The 13,795-nt window shown below is 46.2% G+C and overlaps 1 protein-coding gene across 5 annotated transcripts in view; it reads left to right on the top strand.

Annotated features, from left to right (window-relative positions):
- Cdyl2 (chromodomain Y-like 2) overlaps nucleotides 1-13,795 on the top strand; it is a 191,045-nt gene that overhangs the window by 112,863 nt on the left and 64,387 nt on the right.

The raw sequence follows: 13,795 nt of genomic DNA, 5'->3' as shown, positions 1-13,795 counted from the left end.
GTCGTTGTTGTTGCTACTTGAGGCAGGATCTTATGTAGTCCAAGTTGGCCTCAAACTCATCAAGTATTCTAGGGTGGCCTTGACCTATCTCCTGCCTTTGCCTCCTGGGTGTTAGGATTCCTTGTAGGCACTGATGTATCCTGTCTTAGGTAAAGGTGGAACACGGTGTTATGCATGCTAGGCAAGGACTCTACCAACCAAGCCAGCCACCTCTTCAGCTCTTTGGTCTGATTTTTCTTTCAACCTAGGGCGATATGTAAGTTGCTACCCACCTTCTGTCTTTGACTCGTAGCTACCTGTTAATTCAGGGTCATGGAAATTTGACTTCATGCCTGTGCCAACTACTAGACACCTTAGCATGTGGGAATCAAGCCACACATGCTCACATGAGGCCAGTGATAGGTTACAAAGGCCTGTCATCCCAGCTATGTGGGAGGCTGAGGCAGGAGGATTGCAAAGTTAAGGTCACTCTGGGCTACAGGTTGAGTTCGTGGCCAGCCTGGGACACTGTGCTGAGAACCTGGAATGTAGAGGGGACACCCCCCCCATATGGTTAAAGACAGAAAAAGAGATTCCCTACTACAGTGTGGGGTACCCCAGGTCATAGTCAGCACACCAGATCCACATCTCTGCGAGCAGCTCAAGAATTCTCACATCCCGGGACACAGGAATCATCCCCAGAGGGACAGCACCTCCCCTGAGTCTCACTCACGGCCTTTGCTTGCAATCTTGTAGTGCCCCGTGAGGGACTACCTGGAGGCTGTCCTGTCCACCCTGTTTACAGATGGAGTTTTCCAAGCCAGCGCACAATGGGAGATGCCTGCCCTTCTGGTGTCACCAGCGTAGGTGGTGGTCTTCACTTCCGTGTCATGTCCTGCTTCAGTGTAGTCAGGATGTTGTTGCAAAATGCCCGAGACCACGGACACTTAATTCTCACAGTCCTAGCGAATAGGAGGTCCAGGGTGGAGGGAGAACAGAGTCAGGGCTGATGAGAGGGCTGCTCCTCGTAGGTAAAGCCTGAATTCCAGCTGTGTCCATACGTGAGGATAGGATAGTACAACTCCCATCATGCTTCTTTAATTTCTTTATACAGACTCTATGCCCAGACCTGGCTTACCTTGGACTCACTGTTGCCCAGACTGGGCAGAGCTTCCTTTATAAGGAATCCCATTCAAGATGGTGCAGTTCTCATCATATCTTTCCTACGGGCTTTGCTTGGTACTAAGACATGGGGTCTTGGTACAGCTAAATGGGAAACAGTTTCAAGCTGCGAGTCCTCAGGGGAGGGGGAACCCTAACACCCAGACCATGGTGGGTCCTAACTGCAGTTCCAACCCCACCCTGCACCAGCTCTCTTGCCTGCTCCTTTCTGCCCCGTCCTGGAAGCAATGTAGACCGAGTGTAGCTCACGTTGGGTCGTGAATTTCTCTCTCTTACAGTCTCTGGGGGCAGGATTAAAGGAGGAGGAGGAGGCAGTGACCCTGGGACACTCGAGCTTCCCTTGCTGTGATTTTCTCAGTGGCCAGATTGCTCCTTTGAAAAGACCTCGGCGGCCTGTGTCTTTGGGCAAACTGTGTGTTCCAGGTTCATGCCCCCTCTGTCCTCAAACACCTTTGTGCGCACCCGCAGGTGCCTATGTATTTGGAGATCAGAGCCTGAAGTCTCAGGGGCTTCAGGAAATGCTTATTGGGCACACAACCCGCCCTCCCACAACGCCCAATAGATACCCCTGATGGAGTGAGAGCGGGTGTGGATGCTGAGATGAGTTAAGCGCCTGTCAGATGATGCTGAGTCCGGGGTCTGGACCACTGTGGAGAGCTTGCCATCTTTAGGGGAACCTGTGCAATTGCTCAGAGCTTTTTCCTGCTCCAGAGAGGAATTTCACCCAAATGCGATTTACTTAGGCATCTGCCCCAGCCTGACTCATGTTTCCATCTGGGGATCCCCAGTGCTGATGCGCCTATGCTCCTAGCATATGGAAGCACTGTTTGTTTTAAGCTTTCATCTCTTGGGGGAGAGGTAGCTTGTGTAAACGGGGCTTGGCATAAACATCCTCTTTGATGTTCCCCGTGACAGCTGCTGGTAGCTGCAGAGTCCCCGGTTGGTCGACACAGGAAGAGCGGTAAGGGGAAGCCTCTTAGGCTCATGGGGGTACACCAGAGCAGGAGCCTGGGAAGGATCCAGGTAACTGAGCTGAGAACACCCCCCTGCCAGACCTGCAGCTTCCCCAAGAGTAAGGAGGAACTCTAGGGAGGATGGTTTGCTGACTGACTGCCAGACAGCAGTGTGATCAGCAGAGCAGGTGTCTCTGTGTCTCTGTTTCTCTCTCTCTCTCTCTCTCTCTCTCTCTCTCTCTCTCTCTCTCTCTCTCTCTCTCTCTCTCTCTCTCTCTCTGCCCTATGCTGCCTTCTAAAGTGGAGTGGAACTGTTAGCCTTTTGCTCTGTTGACCTACCTTGAATGCGACCTGCTAATGGGGCCAGATAGCCCATCACCTGAGAAATTAGCTAGCCAGCCGACCTGCTCAAGTCTCTGGGCATTTGTAGCGATTCTGGACCGCCCTCCTCTTCCTCCTCCTCGGTCTGTTTTCTTACCATCTTCTCCAGATAATGTCTATTCACACATCCCAGGGCCCCAGCTGGAACGGAGAGGAAGAAGCCTCCCACCTCTATTGTGTTTGCGGCCGTCCCGAACTTTTTTTCTTAATTACATCCTTTCGAGTTGGCGCCCAGAAGCTCCCAGGAGGATAAGGCTGTTGGGCTCATATTTCATGTGCGTAATATCCCCTGGATACCTGTGACAAGCATAGGTAGATCCCACAGTATCTGACGGACTGAGTCTTAGATGGGGAGGGTTCAGGAGACTGGTTTTTGACCAGTACCTCAGCAACTTCTGTTTCTCAGACTCTGTACCAGGATGACTGGGCCATGTTGTTTGCCATTGGACACCAACATCCTATAATTCAAGTCTGATTATTAGAGCTCCCATTCAGGAACCACGGCCCTGCCAGGTGTTAGCGAGAATAGAGAAATGCAAAGGAGTAAGGGTTCATCTTCTGTGACTCACAATCAACCCTCGGCTAAGCTGGTGGCTGCTAGGTTGAGTGGGCACCAGAGGCCAACTCCATGGATGGAGTCCTGTATAACACATGGAATAGCTTTGCCATATGTGCATACAGGTCTCCTGTAGTCACTAGCGGGAGAAATGGCCCCAGCTTCAATCACCCTCTAGCACGTTGGTTCTAGCTAGCTTATTACCCAGGTCTGTTAAGAGCCTGGGAAAGGGGGATTAGAATCCTGGTCAAAGAGCATAGTCTTGAGATTCAGATGTGTAGTGAGGCCAAACATGTCTCTGTTCATGCTTCTGACCAGAGGGAAGCTGCGACGAGGGCAGTGCCCACATAAAGATTGGGCATTGAGTTTTTTCCTCCTATGCTTTCCCTGACCCAAACCCAAGGATCTAGTGTCATTTCAACAGTGGGATGCATGACCTAGGGGTCCCTCTGTTTGCCCTGCAGAAGCGTCCAGAGGGCTCCAGGCTTGGGGTGGGGCATTACTTTTTGTTTCTCCCCTCCTCTCTTGGTGACTTAACTTCTGCACAGAAAGGAGTAGCTTATATAATAGGGCTTCCTTATGGTATAGGAACAGTTTAAAACCTAGGGCTTTGGTGGGTGGCACACTTTGGTTTCACACCCCGCCTCTCCCTGCTGAAGCTTGTGATGAATATGCCATGGCTCAGTGCCCACCTCTATTCTGATTCTTCCCCCGAGGTGACAAACGACTCTGTGGTCTGGGGACCATCTGCCTCAGTATCCCTTTGGGAGCTTGTTAGAATGAGCTCCGCCCCATCCGGATGAATGGGGTCTGGGGGCAGGTGTGAGTCACTCCTGTCAACCGATGAGTTTTAATAGCTGAGTGTGGATGGCCGCCCCCACGGATGTGTGTGGTTGTGAGCGATGGCTCATAGATGCCTCACTGCTACATCTAGGGCTGTTCTTCGAATTTTAAACTTGTGAAGAGTGTGGTTTTTAAAAGGGTCTCTCCCTTGACCGTGAGCTTCCCACGTAAGGATTTTGTCTCTGTCTCTCTGTTTCTCTCTGTCTCTGTCTCTGCCTCTGTTTCTGTCTCCATGTCTCTCTCTCTTTCTTAAGATGGGCTTCAGTTGTGTTGAGAAGCCGTCCACTTGGGGATCCCTCCCCCTCCTACTCTGGCCAGGAGAACTCCCCTGTCTTGACTATCCACAGAAGCCATAACCTGGTTCTTTCACAGACCCATTTGTGCATTAAGTTTTGGGGACATCCCCAGGCAGGTGTCCTCATTCCCCTTGAGCCCTAGAGCAAAGCACAGTCCAAGTGCCCATGAACCCTCGAGCCCCATGCCCACAGTTCTTTGATATCTACACATAGTTTCTCCACAGGTTGATGACTGTCGTCTGTCTCCCAGGCCTTCCATGATTCACCCAGCATTGTTCCTGCCCGCGTATATCCTCCCCCACAAACGGGCACCCTTTGCCATTTTCTGTCCATTGATCTTTTGAAAGGATCCTAGCCTTCCTTTCTAGAATGTTCGTCTCAACCCACACGTTCTCCCTGCGGTCATCACTTTCCTTTTCCGCAGACCAGAACTGAGACACACGTTTTAAAATCAACTCACGCTGAGTGTCATCAAGGGGAGACTGTGGGACTTGTCAAAGGCAGAGCTGGACTCAACACCCCTGGAGTGTGGGTCAGAGCCTGGTGTGGGCTGGAACCCCAACAGAACCAAGTTGGTACTGTTGGCCCAGGAACCCCATTTTGGGAACACCATTGACTAACAAGCTGTGGGTGGCAGGTGAAAATGTATGTAGTTGCGAAAGCCAGGGGGCCTCACTGAAGAGTAGTAGGCAAGGGACCTTCCAGTGGCTTTGTGACGTGTTAAAGTGTGAGGGGAAACTTGGAGTGGGAGAAACCGGGTAAAGGAGCTGTTGTGAGACTCGGCATTGACGTTTGTAAAAGGATGCTCTGTGGTCCTCACGGCTGCCCCATGAGGCAGCTGTTACACCCATATTAAAACACAGGGAGGTCCCAGATGCACAGGTTGGGCTCAGGAGACAAACCCGGGCAACTTAACCCCAGAGCTGACCTCTGAAGTCATGCCCACCTGGCTTCGAGGGCAGTGAAAAACAATTCGTTAAACCCTGATTACCCACAAACATACCTTTGTTAGGGTCCGGGGTGGGGTGCACTTCTTTGGTATTTGCAAACCTTGATAAAATTAAGTTCATTAAAAAATACACTTAAAGATGGTTGTCAGAGTGTTCGTGCGAAGTCTTGATTTAGAGCCCCAGCAAGTGTGGTGCTGCCTGCCTGTAATTGTAAAGCTCTGAGCTGGGAGGCAGGGGCAGGGGATCAGAAATTCAAGATAATCCTTGGCTACCTAGCAAGTTCAGGGACAACCTGAGATACATCTTTCCTTCCCTCCTCCCATCCCTCTTCCCTCCTTCCTTCCTCCCCTCCCTCCTCCCCTCCCTCCTCCCATCCCTCTTCCTTCCCTCCCTCCTCCTTCCCTCCCTCCTCCTTCCACCTTCCTTCCCTTATCCTTTTCTCCCTCCCTCCTCCACCACACAAACTCTAATAAATACAACTTAAGACTGAACTCATGCCTAGAAAGCGCCAGCAGGAGCACAAGGCTGGGGTGGTCGTATATTACATCACAGAACAGCTAATGTAAGTGAGGAGGATTCTGGAGCCCGCTGCCCCTGACTCTTGTATACTTTGCAGAGAACTGAACCAGAGAACACTCCAGGTTTCTCTGGCGGGTCTCAGACAGTGCAGAGCCCCAAACCAATCAGGGAAACAAGCAAGGAAAATTGTCTGTTGGTCTCACTCTGAGCACAGCGGTCAGTAGCCACCCTCAGTTACCCTCTGGCTTCTCTTGGTTCCCTCAGTACTGTCTCAGAGCTGTTCTGGGCACTTCTTACTCCCTGCTTGGATCTTGAAACCTAGCTCTCTCAGCCACTGTTACTTACTTCCCAGAGTGTTGGGCTTGTCCTGGAACAGGACATCTGATGCAGGATGGCTTTGTGCATCTTGAGTGTTGGCCCTAAACTTGCCTGTGAAACATGGACCACAGTTGCTCCTTTTGCTTTTGCCCAATACCAGATACATATGTGAAACCAGCACTGACCATCCCTTTTGGTGTTCAGAGGTGGGGAGTTTTCAAAGCCAGTGATGGAAAAACGTAAGGGCTTTATCTTACAAAGTGTGGCAAGTAGCTGTGCTAATGGATGCATTTAAGCCCTTTATGTGGTGAAGTAAATTCTGGTCTAAGTTGGCCACTGCACTCTACAGAGGGTATCAGGCTAGGGTGGAAAATCTAAAACTCTTAAGTGGGAGCAGCCAAACCACTGGCAAACCCAGGAGGGAAATTGGCTTTTGCCAGTTAGGTCATGACCTAGATTTTTTCAAGTTTGTTTGTTTATTTTAAATGTATTCATCTATCTATCTATCCATCCATCCATCCATCCATCCATCCATCCATCCATCCATCCATCCATCCAACCAGTCTCTTTGTGTGTGGATGTGTGTGCACCAGCCTCTGTCTGTCTGTCTGTCTGTCTGTCTGTGTGCACACCATAGCATGGTTCTGGAGGTCAGAGGACAACTTTCAGCAGAAAGTCAGTCCTCTCCTTCCATAATGTAAGTCCTGAGGATTGAACTCAGGTCATCAGGTGTGGAGCAAGCACTTTTACCTGCTGGGCCATCATACCGGCCCTGTATTTATGTTTTTTTTTAATTTATTTTTTTTTTATTAACTGGAGTATTTCTTATATACATTTCGAGTGTTATTCCCTTTCCCGGTTTCCGGGCAAACATCCTCCCCTTTGCCATTCCTTATGGGTGTTCCCCTCCCCGCCCTCCCCCCATTGCCGCCCTCCCCCCATAGTCTAGTTCACTGGGGGTTCAGTCTTAGCAGGACCCAGGGCTTCCCCTTCCACTGGTGCTCTTACTAGGATATTCATTGCTACCTATGGGGTCAGAGTCCAGGGTCAGTCCATGTATAGTCTTTAGGTAGTGGCTTAGTCCCTGGAAGCTCTGGTTGCTTGGCATTGTTGTACTTTTGGGGTCTCGAGCCCCTTCAAGCTCTTCCAGTTCTTTCTCTGATTCCTTCAATAGGGGACCTATTCTCAGTTCAGTGGTTTGCTGCTGGCATTCGCCTCTGTATTTGCTGTATTCTGGCTGTGTCTCTCAGGGGCGATCTACATCCGGCTCCTGTCGGTCTGCACTTCTTTGCTTCATCCATCTTGTCTAATTGGGTGGCTGTATATGTATGGGCCACATGTGGGGCAGGCTCTGAATGGGTGTTCCTTCAGTCTCTGTTTTAATCTTTGCCTCTCCCTTCCCTGTCAAGGGTATTCTTTTTCCTCATTTAAAGAAGGAGTGAAGCATTCACATTTTGATCATCCGTCTTGAGTTTCGTTTGTTCTAGGGATCTAGGGTAATTCAAGCATTTGGGCTAATAGCCACTTATCAATGAGTGCATACCATGTATGTCTTTCTGTGATTGGGTTAGCTCACTCAGGATGATATTTTCCAGTTCCAAACATTTGCCTACGAATTTCATAAACTCGTTGTTTTTGATAGCTGAGTAATATTCCATTGTGTAGATGTACCACATTTTCTGTATCCATTCCTCTGTTGAAGGGCATCTGGGTTCTTTCCATTTTCTGGCTATTATAAATAAGGCTGCGATGAACATAGTGGAGCACGTGTCTCTTTTATATGTTGAGGCATCTTTTGGGTATATGCCCAAGAGAGGTATAGCTGGATCCTCAGGCAGTTCAATGTCCAATTTTCTGAGGAACCTCCAGACTGATTTCCAGAATGGTTTTACCAGTCTGCAATCCCACCAACAATGGAGGAGTGTTCCTCTTTCTCCACATGCTCGCCAGCATCTGCTGTCACCTGAGTTTTTGATCTTAGCCAATCGCACTGGTGTGAGGTGAAATCTCAGGGTTGTTTTGATTTGCATTTCCCTTATGACTAAAGATGTTGAACATTTCTTTAGGTGATTCTCAGCCATTCGGCATTCCTCAGCTGTGAATTCTTTGTTTAGCTCTGAACCCCATTTTTTAATAGGGTTATTTGTTTCCCTGCGGTCTAACTTCTTGAGTTCTTTGTATATTTTGGATATAAGGCCTCTATCTGTTGTAGGATTGGTAAAGATCTTTTCCCAATCTGTTGGTTGCCGTTTTGTCCTAACCACAGTGTCCTTTGCCTTACAGAAGCTTTGCAGTTTTATGAGATCCCATTTGTCGATTCTTGATCTTAGAGCATAAGCCATTGGTGTTTTGTTCAGGAAATTTTTTCCGGTGCCCATGTGTTCCAGATGCTTCCCTAGTTTTTCTTCTATTAGTTTGAGTGTGTCTGGTTTGATGTGGAGGTCCTTGATCCACTTGGACTTAAGCTTTGTACAGGGTGATAAGCATGGATCGATCTGCATTCTTCTACAGGTTGCCCTCCAGTTGAACCAGCACCATTTGCTGAAAATGCTATCTTTTTTCCATTGGATGGTTTTGGCTCCTTTGTCAAAAATCAAGTGACCATAGGTGTGTGGGTTCATTTCTGGGTCTTCAATTCTATTCCATTGGTCTATCTGTCTGTCTCTGTACCAATACCATGCAGTTTTTATCACTATTGCTCTGTAATACTGCTTGAGTTCAGGGATAGTGATTCCCCCTGAAGTCCTTTTATTGTTGAGGATAGCTTTAGCTATCCTGGGTTTTTTGTTATTCCAGATGAATTTGCAAATTGTTCTGTCTAACTCTTTGAAGAATTGGATTGGTATTTTGATGGGGATTGCATTAAATCTGTAGATTGCTTTTGGTAAAATGGCCATTTTTACTAAATTAATCCTGCCAATCCATGAGCATGGGAGATCTTTCCATCTTCTGAGGTCTTCTTCAATTTCTTTCCTCAGTGTCTTGAAGTTCTTATTGTACAGATCTTTTACTTGCTTGGTTAAAGTCACACCGAGGTACTTTATATTGTTTGGGTCTATTATGAAGGGTGTCGTTTCCCTAATTTCTTTCTCGGCTTGTTTCTCTTTTGTATAGAGGAAGGCAGCTGATTTATTTGAGTTAATTTTATACCCAGCCACTTTGCTGAAGTTGTTTATCAGCTTTAGTAGTTCTCTGGTGGAACTTTTGGGATCACTTAAATATACTATCATGTCATCTGCAAATAGTGATATTTTGACCTCTTCTTTTCCGATCTGTATCCCTTTGATCTCCTTTTGTTGTCTGATTGCTCTGGCTAGAACTTCAAGAACTATATTGAATAAGTCGGGAGAGAGTGGGCAGACTTGTCTAGTCCCTGATTTTAGTGGGATTGCTTCAAGTTTCTCTCCATTTAGTTTAATGTTAGCAACTGGTTTGCTGTATATGGCTTTTACTATGTTTAGGTATGGGCCTTGAATTCCTATTCTTTCCAGGACTTTTATCATGAAGGGGTGTTGAATGTTGTCAAATGCTTTCTCAGCATCTAATGAAATGATCATGTGGTTCTGTTCTTTCAGTTTGTTTATATAATGGATCACGTTGATGGTTTTCCGTATATTAAACCATCCCTGCATGCCTGGGATGAAGCCTACTTGATCATGGTGGATGATTGTTTTGATGTGCTCTTGGATTCAGTTTGCCAGAATTTTATTGAGTATTTTTGCGTCGATATTCATAAGGGAAATTGGTCTGAAGTTCTCTTTGTTGTGTCTTTGTGTGGTTTAGGTATAAGAGTAATTGTGGCTTCGTAGAAGGAATTTGGTAGGGCTCCATCTGTTTCAATTTTGTGGAATAGTTTGGATAATATTGGTATGAGGTCTTCTATGAAGGTTTGATAGAATTCTGCACTAAACCCATCTGGACCTGGGCTCTTTTTGGTTGGGAGACCTTTAATGACTGCTTCTATTTCCTTAGGAGTTATGGGGTTGTTTAACTGGTTTATCTGTTCCTGATTTAACTTCGATACCTGGTATCTGTCTAGGAAATTGTCCATTTCCTGAAGATTTTCAAATTTTGTTGAATATAGGTTTTTATAGTAAGATCTGATGATTTTTTGAATTTCCTCCGAATCTGTAGTTATGTCTCCCTTTTCATTTCTGATTTTGTTAATTTGGACGCACTCTCTGTGTCCTCTCGTTAGTCTGGCTAAGGGTTTATCTATCTTGTTGATTTTCTCAAAGAACCAACTTTTGGTTCTGTTGATTCTTTCTATGGTCCTTTTTGTTTCTACTTGGTTGATTTCAGCTCTGAGTTTGATTATTTCCTGCCTTCTACTCCTCCTGGGTGTATTTGCTTCTTTTTGTTCTAGAGCTTTTAGGTGTGCTGTCAAGCTACTGACATATGCTCTTTCCTGTTTCTTTCTGCAGGCACTCAGCGCTATGAGTTTTCCTCTTAGCACAGCTTTCATTGTGTCCCATAAGGTTGGGTATGTTGTATCTTCATTTTCATTAAATTCTAAAAAGTTTTTAATTTCTTTCTTTATTTCTTCCTTGACCAGGTTATCATTGAGTAGAGCATTGTTCAATTTCCACGTATATGTGGGCATTCTTCCCTTATTGTTATTGAAGACCAGTTTTAGGCCGTGGTGGTCCGATAGCACGCATGGGATTATTTCTATCTTTCTGTACCTGTTGAGGCCCGTTTTTGACCAATTATATGGTCAATTTTGGAGAAAGTACCATGAGGAGCTGAGAAGAAGGTATATCCTTTTGCTTTAGGATAGAATGTTCTATAAATATCCGTTAAGTCCATTTGGCTCATGACTTCTCTTAGTCTGTCGACATCACTGTTTAATTTCAGTTTCCATGATCTGTCCATTGATGAGAGTGGGGTGTTGAAATCTCCCACTATTATTGTGTGAGGTGCAATGTGTGTTTTGAGCTTTAGTAAGGTTTCTTTCATGTATGTAGGTGCCCTTGTATTTGGGGCATAGATATTTAGGATTGAGAGTTCATCTTGGTTGATTTTTCCTTTGATGAATATGAAGTGTCCTTCCTTATCTTTTTTGATGACTTTTAATTGAAAATTGATTTTATTTGATATTAGAATGGCTACTCCTGCTTGCTTCTTCTGACCATTTGCTTGGAAAGTTGTTTTCCAGCCTTTCACTCTGAGGTAGTGTCTGTCTTTGTCTCTGAGGTGTGTTTCCTGTAGGCAGCAGAATGCAGGGTCCTCATTGCGTATCCAGTTTGTTAATCTATGTCTTTTTATTGGGGAGTTGAGGCCATTGATATTGAGAGATATTAAGGAATAGTGATTATTGCTTCCCGTTATATTCATATTTGGATGTGAGGTTATGTTTGTGTGCTTTCATTCTCTTTGTTTTGTTGCCAAGACGATTAGTTTCTTGCTTCTTCTAGGGTATAGCTTGCCTCCTTATGTTGGGCTTTACCATTTATTATCCTTTGTAGTGCTGGATTTGTAGAAAGATATTGTGTAAATTTGGTTTTGTCATGGAATATCTTGGTTTCTCCATCAATGTTAATTGAGAGTTTTGCTGGATACAGTAACCTGGGCTGCCATTTGTGTTCTCTTAGGGTCTGTATAACATCAGTCCAGGATCTTCTGGCCTTCATAGTTTCTGGCGAGAAGTCTGGTTTGATTCTGATAGGTCTCCCTTTATATGTTACTTGACCTTTTTCCCTTACTGCTTTTAATATTCTTTCTTTATTTTGTGCGTTTGGTGTTTTGACAATTATGTGACGAGAGGTGTTTCTTTTCTGGTCCAATCTATTTGTAGTTCTGTAGGCTTCTTGTATGTCTATGGGTATCTCTTTTTTTAGGTTAGGGAAGTTTTCTTCTATGATTTTGTTGAAGATATTTACTGGTCCTTTGAGCTGGGAGTCTTCACTCTCTTCTATACCTATTATCCTTAGGTTTGATCTTCTCATTGAGTCCTGGATTTCCTGTATGTTTTGGACCAGTAGCTTTTTCCGCTTTACATTATCTTTGACAGTTGAGTCAATGATTTCTATGGAATCTTCTGCTCCTGAGATTCTCTCTTCCATCTCTTGTATTCTGTTGGTGAAGCTTGTATCTACAGCTCCTTGTCTCTTCTTTTGGTTTTCTATATCCAGGGTTGTTTCCATGTGTTCTTTCTTGATTGCTTCTATTTCCATTTTTAATTCCTTAAACTGTTTGATTGTGTTTTCCTGGAATTCTTTAAGGGATTTTTGCGATTCCTCTCTGTAGGCTTCTACTTGTTTATTAATGTTTTCCTGTGTTTCCCTAAGTGTGTTCATGTCTTTCTTGAAGTCCTCCAGCATCATGATCAAATATGATTTTGAAACTAGATCTTGCTTTTCTGGTGTGTTTGGATATTCCATGTTTGTTTTGGTGGGAGAATTGGGCTCCGATGATGGCATGTAGTCTTGGTTTCTGTTGCTTGGGTTCCTGCGCTTGCCTCTCGCCATCAGATTATCTCTAGTGTTACTTTGTTCTGCTATTTCTGACAGTGGCTAGACTGTCCTATAAGCCTGTGTGTCAGGAGTGCTGTAGACCTGTTTTCCTCTCTTTCAGTCAGTTATGGGGACAGAGTGTTCTGCTTTCGGGCGTGTAGTTTTTCCTCTCTACAGGTCTTCAGCTGTTCCTGTGGGCCTGTGTCTTGAGTTCACCAGGCAGCTTTCTTGCAGCAGAAAATTTGGTCTTACCTGTGGTCCCGAGGCTCAGGTTCGCTCGTGGGGTGCTGCCCAGGGGCTCTCTGCAGCGGCAGCAACCAGGAAGACCTGTGCTGCCCCTTCCGGGAGCTTCAGTGCACCAGGGTTCCAGATGGTCTTTGGCTTTTTCCTCTGGCGTCCGAGATGTGTGTGCAGGGAGCAGTCTCTTCTGGTTTCCCAGGCTTGTCTGCCTCTCTCAAGGTTTAGCTCTCCCTCCCACGGGATTTGGGTGCAGAGAACTGTTTATCTGGTCTGTTTCTTTCAGGTTCCGGCAGTGTCTCAGGCAGGTGTCCTGCCGCTCCTGGGCCCTCCCCCACGGGAGCCCAGAGGCCTTATACAGTTTCCTCTTGGGCCAGGGATGTGGGCAGGGGTGAGCAGTGTTGGTGGTCTCTTCCGCTCTGCAGCCTCAGGAGTGCCCACCTGACCAGGCGGTTGGGTCTCTCATGTTTTTTTTTTTTAACTTGAGTATTTCTTATTTACATTTCGAATGTTCTTCCCTTTCCCGGTTTCCGGGCAAACATCCCCCTAATCCCCCCTCCCCTTCTTTATAGGTGTTCCCCTCCCTACCCTCCCCCCACTGCCACCCTCCCCCCAACAATCACGTTCACTGGGGGTTCAGTCTTAGCAGGACCCAGGGCTTCCCCTTCCACTGGTGATCTTACTAGGATATTCATTGCTACCTATGAGGTCAGAGTCCAGGGTCAGTCCATGTATAGTCTTTAGGTAGTAGCTTAGTCCCTGGAAACTCTAGTTGCTTGGCATTGTTGTTCATAAGGGGTCACAAGCCCCTTCAATCTCTTCCAGTTCTTTCTCTGATTCCTTCAACGGGGGTCCTGTTCTCAGTTCAGTGGTTTACTGCTGGCATTCGCCTCTGTATTTGCTGTATTCTGGCTGTGTCTCTCAGGAGCAATCTACATCTGGCTCCTGTCGGCCTGCACTTCTTTGCTTCGTCCATCTTGTCTAATTGGGTGGCTGTATATGTATGGGCCACATGTGGGGCAGGCTCTGAATGGGTGTTCCTTCTGTGTCTGTTTTAATCTTTGCCTCTCTATTCCCTGCCAAGGATATTCTTGTTCCCCCTTTTAAAGAAGGAGTGAAGCATTCA

This window comes from Rattus norvegicus, chromosome 19 (genome assembly GCF_036323735.1).
Source record: "Rattus norvegicus strain BN/NHsdMcwi chromosome 19, GRCr8, whole genome shotgun sequence".
NCBI lineage: Eukaryota > Metazoa > Chordata > Mammalia > Rodentia > Muridae > Rattus > Rattus norvegicus.
This window is presented reverse-complemented; position numbering and strand designations above follow the sequence as displayed.